General features: G+C 39.0%; 1 non-coding gene across 1 annotated transcript; it reads left to right on the top strand.

Annotated features, from left to right (window-relative positions):
* The first annotated feature begins 15,725 nt into the window (after positions 1 to 15,725).
* On the top strand, positions 15,726 to 15,831 carry LOC141636040 (small nucleolar RNA R71). The gene has a single exon (XR_012540682.1). It is a non-coding gene; the product is annotated as a small nucleolar RNA R71 (small nucleolar RNA).
* The last annotated feature ends 713 nt before the right edge of the window (positions 15,832 to 16,544 follow it).

Here is a 16,544-nt window from a genome sequence, read left to right on the forward strand (position 1 = left end):
ATTCGGATTTAAGTGAAAAATAGGTTAATATGAGATAAATTTCGAATCTGGTCATAGAAATTTAGTATGTTGTCACATGCAATGTTACAAGATGTGTGTAAAATAATAGGCTATAGTGAAGTCTTTTTGCATGATTTATGGATTTTTGAAGAAAATAGCATAAATAGTGACATTATTAGTGAAAAATTAATAAAACATAATCTATGACTAAGGAAAAACGTCCAATGTTGCATTTTATTATCTTTTTTCAGATCTAAAATTGAAAAATTGATGAATATAATTTTTCTCATGTTTTTATGATTATTTTAGTTAAAACCGATAAACCGCAACATTGTTTTTCCGGATAAAATTCAAAATTTTTAACCTAAGTTTTTGAACATTATGAGTGTCATGGTATTTTTCCAGATTGTTCATGAGTTTAAATTTTGAATTTTGAATTTATTTGAAATTTTGTGATTTATTTGAAGTTTATAGCTTATTTTTGTAATTTTAAGTCCATTAATGAACAAATTTTATAAATATGAGTTAATTATGGTCAAATAATTAGTGAAGACTAAATTTTGAGTCCTAAGAGGTTGGGGTAATTAACTTATGCATAAATATGAATTTATGTAATTTTTGTGATTATAAAAATGTTGAAATCACGCAAATCCGTAAAAACCGAGTAATATACGATATTGGCTAATTAAAGGCGATTTAGCATAAAATTGGGCATGTTCATACATATTATAATGCTGCATTTTCTTTATGATTGTCATAATTTTACTTTATATAATTTTTGAATTATGTAATTTTTACTTAGTATGGCCTTAGATTTCAATTGGTATTTCCCGAAATGTATGGGAATATCGTTTCGGTTGTAATTTTATTGTGATCTCGTATCACCGTCTTGTAATTTAATAGATTTATTTTATTTTAGTTACAAATGTATAATAGGAAATTATGTAATTTAATTTATGTCGGAGTTCCCAAAGACGGATTTCTTCAAGATGGCGATACATAAAGACGGTGTTACCTCGATATGCGTGCCACAACCGAAGTTCAAGGGACCAATGGAGTTGGTTTCCGAATATGTAATAGTTAAATAGTTTTTCTATTTTAGGAAGGCCATACTAGGATTTATTTTATGTTTGCATTTTATTTATATGTCACATGCATCGCTAAATCGCCATAACTAAAACATGCATCCTCATCTCATCGAGTTTATCGACCGTGTCAATTAAAATTATCGTAGTTCACCGCTTTAGTTCACTTAAAACGTGATAGATAATAAATTGACATGACCTCTCGCTAAAACAATTAATTGAGACATAGTCTTACCAAATAGTAGAAACCATGAAAACCTTTTTCGCGAGGGAGTGCACTCGACCCTACCGGGGTACAAACCTTGTTACGTAGGGGAAGTGGGTGATAAATGTCTATCCACCGAATTCATGTTGATAAGGGATGAATCGGCCCTACCGTGCCCAAGTTGATGTGGATTTGGATCATGGACACATTTATTCGAAATTTGGATTGAACTCAACAAAAGTTTTTGATAAGGGATGTATCGGCCACACCGTGCCCTTGTCGGATGTGTTTTGGGCTAAAGATAATTGTTAATGTAATATTATCGACCAAGAGTTCTAAAAGTAGAATCGATTAAACGTTAATCCACCGAATTATATTGATAAAGGATGTATCGGCCCTACCGTGCCTAAGTCGATATGAATTTGGGTCTTGGAATCATTTATCATAGTTGGGTAGAGGTCACTATGTAAATGCTTTACTTGTTGTTTACAAGTATTAATAAAACGATAAATTTAAGTTTTCCACTATTCCGTTGTTATATTGTTCTATTTCTTTACCACAATTCATATACGATATCATTTTATTTTTGATTCAAAACTCCATTAAAACATCGTAACTGAAGACAAATATGAATTTGCTTCTAAAACCTCATATGAACCATTGCTAAGGATCTCTTGTAAAGAGTATAGATTAAAGTTATTCATTATCAAACAGGTTTTTGATTCTTGACTAACACATCTACTTAGAATGGATTATTTTCCATGTACTTAAATGAATTCAGTACCTTGAAGCGATAAATTGTTTTGGTAATTAGTTTTGTCAAGAATTCGTAACTGACCAAAATAACGCAACCACTTCAATGAAAGTTTTAAGACTAAAACGAACAAATGAAGAGTGAACTTCATGAATTCAATTTTGCTTCTCAAAGCAAAGACTCATTGAATTAAGTGGGAGCATTCTCTTAAACCGTTAAGATGAGGACGAGGTTCAAGAAGTAAAGATTATAATGGAATTGATACAAGGTAATGTTAAAGGTAAAGTTGTTGAGAATGACGATACTAAACCTATCAATCCCGACCGATAAGTTTCCATTGTCTTAAATGTTGGACACGAAAAAGGAAACTACCCCAAATTATTGAAGAATCAACAAGTTAGTTGTGGGACATCTAATTGGACCTTCTTCTTTAAATGTTTATTTGATTAAACATAAAATTTTGCTAGTACTACTTCGTCAATATTAGAAATCGGTGGTGGTTTTCATCATTATGTTTGATACATAGGATGATTAGAATATGTCGACTAGCAACAATGAAGTCGAGAAAGAGAGTCATTGTGTACTAAATCTAGTTTTCGGGTTTGGAGTTGTACTTAATTGTGACTATTAAGTGCATAAACTCTAAATAAGAATATAAACTTGTTAAGATACAAAAGAGGTTTTCACTTTTGTGACCCTATACACCACGATTTGATGTATGGCTAGCCCATTGTCAAGGTGATTATATTCTAAACCAAACTAGAATGATATATATCATGTAGATGATGTAAGATTCAAATTGGTAACCCAAGATTAAATCTTAAATTTTGGAATGATGAACCCAAAGAGTTATCGAGTACTCTTGAAACCATTAGATTGTTAATGGTATATGCGTATCTTGTATTCAAAGCAAGATGTATCGTGCCTTTTTGGTTGAAAAGGAGATCGAGGTTGTAAATCATCGATCCAAAATAGGTTGATCGTTTTCTTTTACCAATGATTTAAGTTGACGCTAATATGTTCACTTAATAAGGTAAATAGAAAAATCTTTGAAGAAGTTTAAAGAGTTCAAGGAATCACGATTTAGTCGTGATGGGATTATCAAAGTGAAGACTTTGATATAAGCCAAAGGAAATGTGATATAGTATTACAAGTTAATCTCTCTTAGCACGCATTATGGATTAATGTGTGGTTGGATAAGAAATCAAACGCTATTCAATATGGTTTGGACTTCAATCAAGTTACTTTGAGTTACTTGATCCTTTTGGGGATTTTATCATTTTGTCTAGATTATTTTTCCACTAAATCGGATCATATGAGATATGAAATGGTAAGGGTACCATGTTTGTAAGTTTTCACAAGAAACAAATGCCTATTTTTCCCTTTTCAATTATCACGAGTACACCGGGTTTGTGGCTCGTGAAGCTTTCTTTCTAAAATACAAATTTATTTCTAGAAGACAGAGTGGGAGAAAATTATTCAAGAGCCACAAAGAATGTTATGTCGCAAGAAACCGATTTTTCTTGGCTACATGAGACGTTTCGTGTAAAACGTTGTTTCTTCAAAACCTAGGAGGTTAAAAATCGTCACTTGTTAAAGATGATGAATTCATGCTACTTTTAAGAAAGTGAAGAGCTTATAACTTACAAAAGAAATCGTTTGATTCAAGTTGATTACTTCTAGAAAGTAATGAACATATGACTTACATGAGAGTGTTTAAAGTCACAACTCAATACAAGGCTTAGAGCCATGAAAATCCGAAATAAAAAGGCTTGATTAGTGACAAAGGGTTTTGAACTAATAAAGAGAGATTTCTAAGCAAGATTGGTTGCAAAGGGTTTTGTACTGGTTGAAACGCTTAAGTCTATTTGGATCTTCTTAGGGATTGTGTTTTATTATTATGAAATACATAGCGAGTGAATCTAAAACCCACTTCTTCAATTAGATGGAATGTATTCAATACATGTCTTGAGTTTAGTAGATTCTTGCAATCCTAAGATAATGTGAAAATTAAGAGAGAATCTTAAGTAGGACATCAATGAGTTGGAATCAATGTTTTGATCATGTTATAAAACTTTTCTCGATAAGTCGAGAAGTTGTGTTTATACATGGAGTTTAGTGGAAGTTACGGAAATTTTTATTAGTCTTATATGTGGATGACATATTGATCATTGCGAATGATGTAAGACTTTTGGAGTATTATAATACATCTTTAATATCCGGATTTATGAAGATAAATCCACATGATATAAGCGTCAATAAGAAGTCTTACGTTGATAAGATTCATGACTAGTTCAATTAAATTGAACATATTTGATTGATTACATTTGCTTCCACTGCCGGATCAATTAAATAAGTAATGATGTGTAACACTTCATATACTTTGAGTATGATGAATTGTTTTCAAAATCGAATTTAAGTAATCTTTACCAAGTAAGCCATAAAGATTACCCTTAAGTGCTTGCAGAAGCATTAAGGCTATGATGCAAAGTGTTTATGATGCAATTTTGTGTAAGGGTGTTACACAAGTGACAATTGACAATTGAGATTGCGCATGGTTTCCGACAAAACCATAATCAAAACACATTAGGATGGTTAAGATACAATTGTGGCAATGTTAATTAAGAAGTAGATTTTCTAGAATCGTTCTAGGCAATAAAGAACAATGAGAGATATTTATAACGGAAATTGAGTACACTTGCAATCATGAGATGTGCAAGAAGGATGAGTCCCGCACACTGTGAAAACAGTGGGAGCTATTCTTAGGCTAGAGGGCCTATGTCTTGATTGGATCTCGACACGTGCTCAGAAAGTTTTGTAATGCAAATGTATACATTACAAAAGAAAACGAGTGTGTAGTAAGGTTGAGTAAGGTACAAGAAATTGATAAAACCTACTAACCAAAGCCTTCTCAAAGGCTAAACATGATGAGTCATGTCATTTCAATTGAATTGAAATGAACAACTACGTACAAGATCAAATTAGATTATAGAACATGAAATAGTAATCATGCATTGACTATTCATATGTGATAATCGCATTTGTCGTTCGAGTTTTAATTTAAAACTCTTTTATTATACTTTGTTACATCCAAACGGGTTGTAGAGACAACGTTGAACCCCGTTAAAGTGAACCCGGATTAACATAGTATTAGCCCATAGTCGCTTGTATGAGGTGACGTCTCGAAGTGACTAGAGTGTGATGCGATTGATGGAAAGTTCAAGTGCCATAGAGTCATGTGAGATGACTAGTCGATCACATAGGCATCATTAGGAACACTTTGTCGGGCCTTATGACCGCTTATAGAGTTCTGGCAATTTATATAGCCTGGTCGTGGCGAGACCTGCTATAGTATTCTAATGAGTCGATTCTTTTGACTAAAGACTGTTACCTAAAATGGCACGATTTTCGATTAACTTTGATTTGTGTTACTACGACCTTCGTAAATAGGGTCAAATGGGCATATTTTGGGTTATGATGGCTGTGGCTAGTCGAAGGGAATAAGTGCGATAGGAATTGTCCACCCCCTTGTCAGGGTTAAAACAATATCTCAGGGCCACTCGAGGAGTAATGAACTGGAAATGCGTGGCCACGCTCGGATTGTATCCATGGTAGATAAATCCGGTCAATCAGTTATTCTCCAGATCGAGGAAACCACTCTCGATATGATCACTTGCAAGTACGACCTGAAAGACACCTTGCATTGAGTGGGAGATAGTAATAGGACAAGAGAATTGGTGACGCACACTTGTCGAGGACAAGTGGGAGATTGTTGGAATATGTTTCCTCCGACAATAATGCGATCACGATCATGTGATCATGATGATCACATGTTTAAATCTCATTTTTAAAGAATACAATTGGGAAGTAATTTTTATCAAACTGGTCAACATATATCGGTAATGATTGGGTGACTAGAGTTTGACATTACTTGTCGTGCGACGGTGGTGATCGATTGACCCCTAGGTTATACCTATAGGGCAACACTCTTAATTGATCATTTAATTAATCGTATAACGTTACGAGTTAATTAAATTACTTGAAAAATTGACGGACGATTTTGGAAGTAAAATTTACGTATCTCATTGAAATTTGATTAAATGAGATACGGTCTGAGTAATTGAATTGTATCATTACTCAGATGAAATTATTGTTTAAAGAAACAATTGAAATTGAATGAATTAATATAAATACAATTTATTGTGATTTATAAATTGGTAAAATATTTTGGTACAAGTAATTATGAATTACTAAGTCGATTTTTGTATATGACGTATTTTATTAATACGTTGATTTTTAATATGTTAAAAATACATAACAAATTTATGTAACATATGACATGTGACATAAGACAAATTGACAAAAATAAAATGGATTCCATTTTATATGTACCGAAATTAAGGGGAAGAATTAGGCTAATATTGTGTTGTTTAAATTAGTGGAAAACATAATCATTCACTAATAGCCTAGCCATGCAACCCTAGTTTACATTGTGAAGAACAACTAGGGCATGCATTGGCTCTTTTGTACCTTCTCTCCCAACCGGTTTTGGGGAAGAAAATCCTTGTGGTTTTCTTATTATTTTGCTTAATATTCACTTAGATAGAGACTAGTGATCATTATTCATTCATCACACAAAAACAAGAGTTTTTAGAAAGAGAAAAATCACCTTCCATTCTCCTCTCTCTCAACCGGTTTTGAGAGCAAAAACCAAATATTTTGGGTCAATTTTTCTCACAAAATTAATATTATCTAGTATACATAATATTAATTTTAGTAAGAGTGTGCTTTGGGTATTAATCCTTGGGAGAGATCCTACACTTGGGTCTTTGTTCATCCAAAAGGAAAGCTCAAGAACAAAAGAGAAGGAGATCTCTTTTGTGCCCATATGAACCGAAATTCCAATGTAAGGATGAATGTTTCTTCTTTATTTTGTTAAATAGTTTGCATGCATAAGATCACTTGTTAATTTTATGACAAATTAAAATGGAACATATATGAATATGTTAGTATATAGATCTACTTTTCCTTCAATCATACCATACTTAACTTTGTCTTACCACATTACTACTAAACTCGGGTTCATATCAACATGAAACATATAATTAACATTAATTCATTCTTTCATATGTCATAAAAATATAATGTATACTCTACATAACAAATTAATCTATCATATTCCAAATCCAATCATAAGTAAATCATCTTACAGGAATCGATTGTCACGCAGCGGAAAATTTCAACCAATAAACAAGGCATATACGCATTACTATATGCTATGTCTCATATTATAACTCAACAATTCTTTCACTATCATCTTTATAGCTATAAAAGGAATTATAACTCATATATGCTTACCGTTATTATCGACCTGAAGCAAACACTAACATGATCACTTTCATATCACGGCATACACTTCCACATTTTCACGCATCTCTATCAAACAAGCTTTTATCACGTTTCTCATAACCCTTGCACGAACTCCCTAATCGTGCCCAAAACTTCACTATACACCATTCAAACGTAACTACTATACCCATCTCTACATTACCAAGGATTCGACCGCAATTAACTCTGACACAACTAACATACACATCACATACATACACACGGACTCCACATTCCCATACCCTGTGACTGGCTTAAGTACCATGGGGCCAAGATTTTGAAATGAGGGCGCCTACTCACCCAAAATCTAGCATCAGCGGGGCTCCCATTATACATACACCAGGTTCATTTTATTAGACTCACTACGTTCATTAAATTCATTTGTTACAGGTTCCAAAATCGTCGCTCTGATACCACTTTGTAACACCCCCATATCCAGAGGAGCCTTAACTAGGCCTTCCTTAGCATATAAGGGCATTACCATATCAGTTACCCGAGGACAGTAGTAATCAAATGTCGATAAAAGAACTATTATGATACATTACAAGTGATTTAAACCAACTGACGATATAAAAGATACAACTCAATGACTATCCACTAATGCTATCAAATCTCGTGAAGACTCATCCCTGCCCGGACACCAGCTATCAAAGACATCAACACCTGTTAAGACAGACTGCTCACCATAAGGGATCACAGCAGACACATAAAACAACAAGACAACCACACAAGGTCAGTACTGAGATAAGATACATCAATGCCAACAACACCTAAGAATCCAATACAACACAATCAGTCACACACAAGCACGCCCACACCGATAAATCTCCGTCACCGACTGTCCACTGGACCATACCTGCCAGTGGGGGACCGCAGCCGTACCCACCAAATCCCCGCTCATTATACCGAGCGATAACCCTGTCGCATTAATGTGCACATCCCCTTCAGTGGCGGGTTCCACGAAGGGCAAAACTAAGGCGTGAAGCCACTCCCGCAAGTGACTGCACTCAACCGAGAACGCATCTCGATAACCAGAGACAAACAATCACAATAACAACCGTATATACGCTGCCACACAACACAATCGCAATACAACAACAACGACACAATAATCGACACACTAGACTATCTACAGAAACTGAGTAGGCGAATCTAACTTTAAGCAACTGCAACCAATCCACGCCAACATACGATATATCCAGCAATCAAGCAAAGCCTATAACCACAACACAATCATCTATTACTATCAAGCAAACCCTAATTGTAAAGACAATGAAACGGATGATGATGACAACATACCTACAAGGAGAAACCCGGCAAAAGACCGCTACCCGACTCAAGCTATGATGTCTTAAGGCACAAGGACCTTCAAAAGGCTTCCATGGAGGTTTTATGGTGAAGGGAAGGGAAAGGGGCGACTAGAGGATAGAAGGAATGAGGCGGAAATGATTTGCGGATTTAACAAAACGCGATTAAAAACCCTCGCTGAAAACCCGATACTCGATCGAGTACCCCACATACTCGATCGAGTGACCCCCTACTCGATCGAGTAACCACGGTACTCGATCGAGTAGCCTCTACTCTATCGAGTACCACTTATAACTCGTAACCCAAGATAGCTTTGGCACGCACTTCTAAGAACTATTCCCGCTCCCAAGGTCAGTCAACGCTGGTCAAAGGGTCCCTAAAAGGGCGGGTATTACAACACAGACGGACTCAAAATCAACCAGCTTAAAATTTTTGAACTTTTCTTCTTCCTGGGTTTCATCACTGTACAAACATGATTTTTCTGATTTTTCTTCATCTTTTTTTTTCTTTTTCTTTCTTTCACGTTTTTCTTCTTGTTTTCTTTCTTTTTCAATTCTTTTTTTTTTATTTGTTTTCTTTCGTTAATTTCCACCAACTCCAATCATATACACACGGGCCAAACTGCAGACGGAAAAATATACCACAAAAGATAAACTAAACTAGCTTGACTAGGCAGGCTCAGTTTGGGATGTAGCTAATGGGTCAAAAAGGCAAGTTTTGGCTTAAGTGGAGCTAAATGGGTGAAAAATATAAGAAAAAGGGAAAATTTGCAAGCACCTCCCTGTATGTGACACCGACCACAAACCCGAATGTGTGCATTTGACAAGAAATCAAATGTCATAAAAGTGCAAAAATGATGAACATGCTATGCAAGGAGTACTATTCTCAATTCCTAATGAACTGGTCATGAATGTCACCAGTTGTGGGCTCTAAACCTCAGAAATTGTAAAGTAGGTTGCCAATTTATCAGGTCAAGTCTAAACAGTCAGCTATATTTGAACAAAAACTCGTAGACTATGCGTATGACAAAGCTAATAACCATCAATAGAAGTGCAAGGCTTAAGTAAAATGACAAGTTAAGATGCAATATCATCACGGAAATCAACCGTTCCGACTCAACCTATATGCAAAACTAAACGTGAATATTTTTTGAATTTTTGAAATTTTCAGTTTTTTTTAGTTTTTTTTTTATATTCAATGAAATAAATAAACAATGCAACCTGAAATAAATAAACGTGAATGCAAAACAAATGCAAATGCAGACTCAAAAGGATGCAATACCCTCCCCAAACCAAAATGGACAACGCCCTCGTTGTCCTCCAGCATACACCAGCAGATATATACAGGGGAACGGGAATATACAACCAATAAAGAATGAAAAACAATAAAATAAAAAGGAGACAAGATAAATAAAAGAGCGAGAGTAAACATTCAAAACACGAACTTCCCCAAACCAGCCAGAAAACTGGGGAAGTGAGTAGACCAGCAGCTACTCGTCAGCCTCCTCGTCACTGTCACACACGTCATCTACCGTCAACGTGAAATCCGGATCTACCTCCTACTCTCTCCTCCTCCTCTGCTCAGCTCGAGCTCTCTCCGCCGCCGCCGCCGGGTCCTCGTCCTCCTCCTCACTAGCAGAATCCGGGTACCCCTCAGCTGGGTACCGGTAAAAGGAAGGGTGTGGCCAACCCTCTGGGATCGGACGATGTCGCCTCATGTGATACTCGTATAGAGGGAACAAAGTCAAAGCTATGTCCCGCTCCATACGAGCCTGTCTCTCTGCAATCTCAACTAACAAACCGTCACGGCGCCCTTGGTCCATGACCGAGGACGCCTCAAAGAGTGGTGGAGGTACAAAATTAGTCGGTAGGACTGGCTGTGTCTGTGTCTCGTCAGCAGGCGCGGAAGTAGGAGTAGGAGTAGGGATCGGGGTAGGTGTAGCTGTGGAAGTCTGGCCACCCGTGGAAGGTGCGGATCCATCTCCGGTCTCAAGTCTACGCCGCTTCTTAGCGGCGGGTAAAGTAGTAGGTGGGCGGACCTGGAGGTGGTACTGAGGTAGAGGTGGTGGTCGGCCGCCCCGTGCAACAGTGGAAAAAGAGGCTAGACGAGGCAGGGTCTCACAAGGAAGGTCGACGGACAAGGAACATCTATATTCCATGTCCGGTAGTCTGTGGTCAGCCAAGTCTGAGAGTGCATGGCAGCTAGGCTCAGATACCTATCACCGTCTATGTAAGGTAAGTCACGAGGCAAGACGGTGAGGAGGGAACGGGCAAGAAAGGTGGCTATGCCACCGCAGACAATAGTGCCCATGAGCTTCTCTCCCCGAGCACGAAGTACACGGCGGTCAAATAAGCGATGTTGAGGGTAAAGGGACCCTCGCCGTCGATGTTCAAGTAACCGCCTAAGATGGAGAGCTCGTTGTTGTTGATGTTGTTTGGCTCCTTTCGGCCAAAAATAGTGCTCCCCATCAGTCTAAGAAAGTAACGGGCGGGAGGTAGGTGGACCTGAGTGAGCTTTCGCTCGTGAAAAGGGGTCTGTGCCAAAGCCCGCCAATGAAGACTAATGACCTTCCTAGGGGCAACAGTGGTGCCCGTAAAGGAAAGGCCGAGTCGGGTACCAGACTCCTCAAGTGTCATAGAAAAGGTCCGGTTATACAACCGGAAGGACAAAGAAAGACTAGTAGGGACAGCGTCGTGTGCCCCGGAGGAGAAGGTGAAGGAGCTGAAGAACTCAAGGCTCAGCTCCCTAAAAGTGTGGCCGCTCATAGTGATGAGTCCGACCATCCCCGTGCCCCGTAAAAGCTCACAAACTGGCTCGTAGAAGCCGAGTCTCTGAAGTGCTGGACGGTCTAAGAATCGGGTAGGGAGAAACTCACATTCAACTAACTTATAAAATCGCTCACGATGAATACCATTTACAAAAATTACCTCAGGGAACTGAGGGTGTGAGTCAAGAGAGTCATCCCCTCGAACAGTGACCGTGCCAGAAGGAGTAGCAAGAGTACTAGGAGCTGGCGTAGCACGAGTACGACCGCGACCCTGGCCACGACCTCTAGAACCTGAAGTAGAAGACCGCCCACTGACGGTACGAGGAACTAGAGCCACCCGTAAAGCAGCTGCAACTGCGGGTGAGTCCGCCACAGGTGTGCTCACCGTGGTCAAGTAGAGGGCCGTGGTGCAGCACTGTGACCGCCACTGAGGAAGAAAGGCTAGTAGCAGTGCTAGCAGTAGTAGTGGCTATGAGTGAGGTGGCAGCTGAAACAGGGCTAGCAGCAGTGCTAGCCACAGTAAACACAGTACCTTCAGCAGAAACCTGAAAAACAGAGGTACTGGCAGGTGCGGAGACGGTAGTAGCAGCAGGGACTACCGTCTTAGACAGAGACAAGGATGGACTGGAAGCAGAGCTTGTAGAAGGCATGGAGCTAGAATCCATTCTGAACAAATAGGGCAGGGGAATTTGATAAGAGACAACAGTTTAACAGCATGAAAAACAACGTGAAATCGGCATGAAAATTCCCTTAAACAGTCGAAAAAAATCGACTACAGCCCAAAAATTCCCAAATTACCTCAATAGTTCGAATGGTAACAAGTAAACAGTGATAGGGGAAGGGTAGCAGAGGATAAATGTAGCAAATTAAGCAACAATTGAGGGAAATTAAGCAAATGGCAGCAGCAAAAACCAGTTTACAGTCGAAAATTTCGACTGTAATTAGCCCTAGTCGCAATTTCTCGCAAAATTCGAATTAAACAAGTAAATATCAACGAGGCATAGGAATTAAGCATCAAGTAAGACAAATGAAGCATTGAATCAAAATTATAGTCGAAAATTTCGACCCAAAACGGAAAATCGAAATTCTAATTCCTAATTTACTTCCTAAAAAGCCAAATTAATGAAATTAAAATGCAAAGAAGTGTAGGAATTACTTACTTGATGATTAGGAACCTACAAATAGCAATTAATCGACAATCAACAAGCAACAAGGGCAATTTTTTGATCAAAAAATCGCAAACCCTAATACCCTTAATAGACCGTGTAAAATAGCGTAAATCAAAGGGAAAACAGAGGGCAAATGACGATTAATTAGCAATAAACAAAATGTAGGTGGTTGATTTGGCAAATGGGCAAGAAAAATGGAGGAATTGGGGTTTTTTTTATCGCAAATATGGAAGGGGGCAACGAAATAATAAAGAAGAAATGAAAGAAATAAAACAAAAGAGGGAGTTAAAGAGACTCCCTGTGTGTAATTTCCAAATTCACTCGATCGAGTGGTTTAGAACTGCTCGTTCGAGAACTTCTTGCATTTATCTACTCGATAGAGTAAAAGGTTACTCGATCGAGAACTCCCCTTATCAGCTTTAGTCGATCGAGTAACTTGGGATCATTCGATCGAACAAAATTCACTCGATCGAGTACAAAAAGTACTCGATCGAGCTCTTTTCCTCGTGTAAGCTCTTGAATTTGCTATTATTCCCTTGAATTTGCGTAAAATTCCCCAAACCTGCATAAAAACACTCGCAAAAATATCCTAAAATACCAAATACAAAAAGTAACAGTCTATAGTCCACTAATCTATACTAAAATTGTCTAAATTCTAATTGTCCTAATTAAAAGCAATAAATAAAATTCAACGGAAAATATAAAAATTGTTTTTACAATTTGTTACATGGGGCATTTCCCCGCTCACTTCTCGAAGCAATTCAGCAGCCCCTCGGAGGGCTTCTGACTGGAGGACGTCATCTCAGTAATATTAATCGTCCTCTTTAATTTCCACGAGCTTGCATTTGAATCATTGGGAGGAGAATAGTTGACGTCCACATACGCTCGAAATTTTCTCATCCTTACTCCGTTCTCACCGGCTTTAACATCATTGCTCCCACTTTGACTGACATTAATTGCACAATACCCTTTGACAGCTCCTGCATTATTTTCATCTGTACCTGCAGCAAGGAAAACAGACGAACTTTCCTCCTTTTTGCTCTTGACCTGAGGCGGAGGGGTAACAATAGCAGCACAATATTCCAAATTTTCATTTGGAGTTAAATAGGAGGGTCAACAGAAGAGAGGGCATTGTAAGGCTGAGCTTGCATGAGAGCCCTTCGGGACTTAGACTGATGGAAAATCAATTCCTCGTCCCCAACCTGAAAAGTCAATGTCTTGCCCCCGACGTCTATTACTGCACGGGCAGTAAATAAAAATGGTCTCCCTAAAATAATAGGAGTATGGGCATCTTCGGGGATGTCAAGTACAATGAAGTCAACGGGAATAAAGAACCTCCCGATCTTAACAGGTATGTCTTCTATGACACCTAGTGGTCGTGATATGCTAAGGTCGGCCATCTGAACAGTCATATTTGTGCAATGAAACTTTGTCAAACCAAGCCTCTTAGCCAGAGACAGTGGTAAGACGCTCACGCTAGAACCAAGATCGCATAACGCGTTATCAATCAAATGGGTACCAATATGACACGGAATCGAAAAACTACCCGGGTCTGACTGTTTGGGAGGTAACTTATTCTGAACTAGGGTCGTCCCTACCTCGGTCAAAGCTACCGTCTCATGGTCGTTAATGTGCCTCTTACGCGATAAAATTTCTTTCTTAAATTTAAGGTAAGAGGGTACCTGTGTCAGCAGTTCGGCGAATGGCACAGTGACTTGCAAGCTTTTCAGGAGCTCGGCAAATTTTCCGAATTGTTGATTTGCCTTAGTACTCTGCAAACGCCTCGGGAAGGGCACCGTGATGGGTATCTCGAGTCCCTTGTTCCTTTCTTCCAACGTGTCAGCCGGATCAATCTCTAAATCCATCGAACGCTTCTTACCTCTCGAACGAGGCCTTTCAGGCGATGTTTCACTCGATCGAGCACTAGCAGGCTCTATTGAGCTGTTCTTTATCAGCACTACTCGATCGACCAAAAATATCATTCGATCGAGCAGATTCTTCAACAAAATCACTCGATCGAACAAAAATTTCATTCGATCGAGTAAAATCTTTTTCCTGTTCACTCGATCGAGTAGAAATTTTACTCGATCGAGTCCTTTCTTCAGCACTTTCACTCGATTGACCCCCAGAAATTAGTCGATCGAGTACTTTCTTTGTCGTCAGCTCTTTTTCTTCGACAGAACACTGTTCATCAGCAGTAATTACCTTCCCCGGGTCTGATTTCGATCCTTCATATGAATAACCGCTCCTCAAATTGATTAAATTCACCATCTCATATGGATTCTTATCGGCTTGTGATGGTAAATGTCCCGGTTTCCTAGTGGACTGGTTCGCGGCTAACTGGGCAACTTGAGTTTCAAGTGCTTTGATAGATGCATCTTTTTGTTGATCACTCAGCTGCCACTGCTTTGTCAAAGACTGCAACATCGTCTTCAACTCACCTAGCTCACTTACCCCACCAGAAGATGATGTACCTTGATTAGGTGTAGGAAAGGAAGGAGGCTTCTGAAAGCCTTGTTGAGCCTTATGAGGAGGGACATATGGTTGTTGCTGCTGCGGAGGAGGGGTATGATTGAGCACATTTTGACTAGTCCACCTCAAATTGGGATAGACTGCCCCATGGTTGTTATAATAGGAACCCCCTCCTTGCCTGTATTGTTGAAAAGCAAAGACATGTTCCTTCTCCGCAAGACAGCCAACAGCAGTGTGACCGTCGTTGCTCTCACACCTCTCACATGTGATAGTCTCCCCTCCAGTAAGCAAATGGACTGTCTGAGGCTCCCCAGCAGAATACAACTCCAACTTATAAAATCTAGCATTCATGGCTTCCACCTGAGCCACAACATGCTTATCGACTGCATGAACTGTTCTAATACCATCCCTCGGGTTTCCATACTCAGCACAGTGGGTCGCCATCTCTTCAATAAGAGCCCATCCCTTATCATCGTCGGTGTTCTTTTGAAATCTTCCGTTGGATGATGCATTAATTATGGCTCTGTGATCATCGTATAGCCCATTGTAGAACTGGTTGGACAAGAACCACGGATCAAAACCATGGTGAGGAATAGACCTCACCAACCTCTTGAAACGGCACCAAGCTTCATAGAAAGTTTCATCCAGTGCCTGTTTGAAACTTGTGATCTTGGCCCTCAGCTGATTAGTGCGCTGCGAAGGGAAATATCTCTTATAAAAAGTAAGAGCAAGGGTCTCCCAGTCTGTGACCCCCACAGCAGCGCGATCCAAATCAGTCAGCCACTCCCTGGCTGAGTCAGTTAAAGAGAAAGGAAAAAGAACCTCCTTAATCTTGTCTTGAGTTACCCCCTTTATGGCGGGGATAGTAGAACATTAGTCCCTAAAGACCTCCATATGCTTCCTCGAGTCTTCACCTGCCACACCTCTAAAGAGATGTCTCTCCACCAGATTGATATAGGAAGGACGGATGTCAAATGTATTCCCATCCTCAGTCTGGAGATTGAAACCCTTTGGAATTGATGATGGTTTAGGCTCCGAATGACTAGCAATGTTCGGCATCTTTTTACTTGGTTGGCTTACGAATCGGAAGTATCTTCTTCAAAAGATGGATTTTCTGAAAAAACGAAATGTCAAGCTCTGGTTCGAAAGTACTCAAGTCTTCCTTTCGTGATTTTCTTTGCAGACAGAGTCTATGCCCGAATGACTCTCGCTCGAATCACCAAACTAACTCAAACCTGTGTGACCTGGGCATACACAACACTGAAAGAAAATGAATAAGAACTGCCTCAAGGAATAAATATTCCCTGAGACGGATAAAATAAACGAAAAAAAGACAGATAGGGCAATTGCCTCCCCGACAATGGCACCGAAATTTGACAGGGCTGTCGTATACCTA

This window comes from Silene latifolia, chromosome Y, assembly GCF_048544455.1.
Source record: "Silene latifolia isolate original U9 population chromosome Y, ASM4854445v1, whole genome shotgun sequence".
In the NCBI taxonomy this organism is placed as follows: domain Eukaryota; kingdom Viridiplantae; phylum Streptophyta; class Magnoliopsida; order Caryophyllales; family Caryophyllaceae; genus Silene; species Silene latifolia.